The following is a 1,002-nucleotide window of genomic DNA, read 5'->3' as shown; positions in this document are numbered from 1 at the left end:
GAGCCCAGGAGTTGGAAGTTGCTGTGAGCTGTGATGCCACGGAACTCTACCCAGGGGAACATCTTGAGGCTCTGTCTCAAAAAAAAAAAAAAAAAACACCAATGCAGAGTTTCTGGACCATTTTTACAGACCTGCTGCACTCCCAGTGAAGCCCACTCCGACAATGCACCAAGGGAGCTGGGCTGGACTGAGCTCCCCTCCAGGTCACAGACTAGTCCCTGATGAAAACCCAGGCAGAGTTCAGCCTCTCTCACCACTCTGTGGAGCACAGGCTGATCTCAGCCCTCACAAATGCAGAACACTGTGCCTTAGTTTTCAATGCTGGATACAGAATAGGGTAGAACATCCTTATCCACGGGGATACACTGTTGGAACCCCAGTGGACTTCAGGTACTATAAGTTGAAGAAACAGAAACATAATTTTCAAAGAACAAGTCAGATAACTTGCTAAATAACATCAACATATTAGGACATATATTATTAGTCAATATTATCATCAGAAACTTGCACTTTAAATATCACGATGAAATACTGACTAAAGAATTTTGTGTACCCAGGCTTGTCTCTCATGCCTGCAATCCAAGCAGGTTAGCAGGTCAATGTGGGAGGATTATTTGATGCCAGAAGTTCAACTTCTGCCTGGGTAACATCATGAGACCCTCTCTCCTATAAACAGAAAAAACAAGCAGCCAGATGCAGGGCTGCGCACCTGTTCCCTCAGCTATGTGGGAGGCTGAGACGGGAGGATAACTTGAGCACAGGAATTGGAAAGTGCAGCGAGTATGATCAGGTCACCGCAGTCTGGGTAACAGAGATTGGGACTATGAGAGGAAAAAAATGAAGAGTCCCTACAGATTAGCCCAGCCTCTGTGGGATAGAAACACTGAGAATGACTGAATCAACCTCCTGCACTCAGACATTTATGTTGATTCCATATTACAAAACATGATGGAGGCTCGGCGCCTGTGGCTCAAGCGGCTAAGGCGCCAGCCACATATACCT

This window comes from Otolemur garnettii, unplaced genomic scaffold (assembly GCF_000181295.1).
Source record: "Otolemur garnettii isolate 467f Iridium unplaced genomic scaffold, OtoGar3 scaffold00212, whole genome shotgun sequence".
NCBI classification, from domain to species: domain Eukaryota; kingdom Metazoa; phylum Chordata; class Mammalia; order Primates; family Galagidae; genus Otolemur; species Otolemur garnettii.
The sequence above is the reverse complement of the archived record's forward strand: the minus strand, read 5'-3'. Positions refer to the sequence as shown.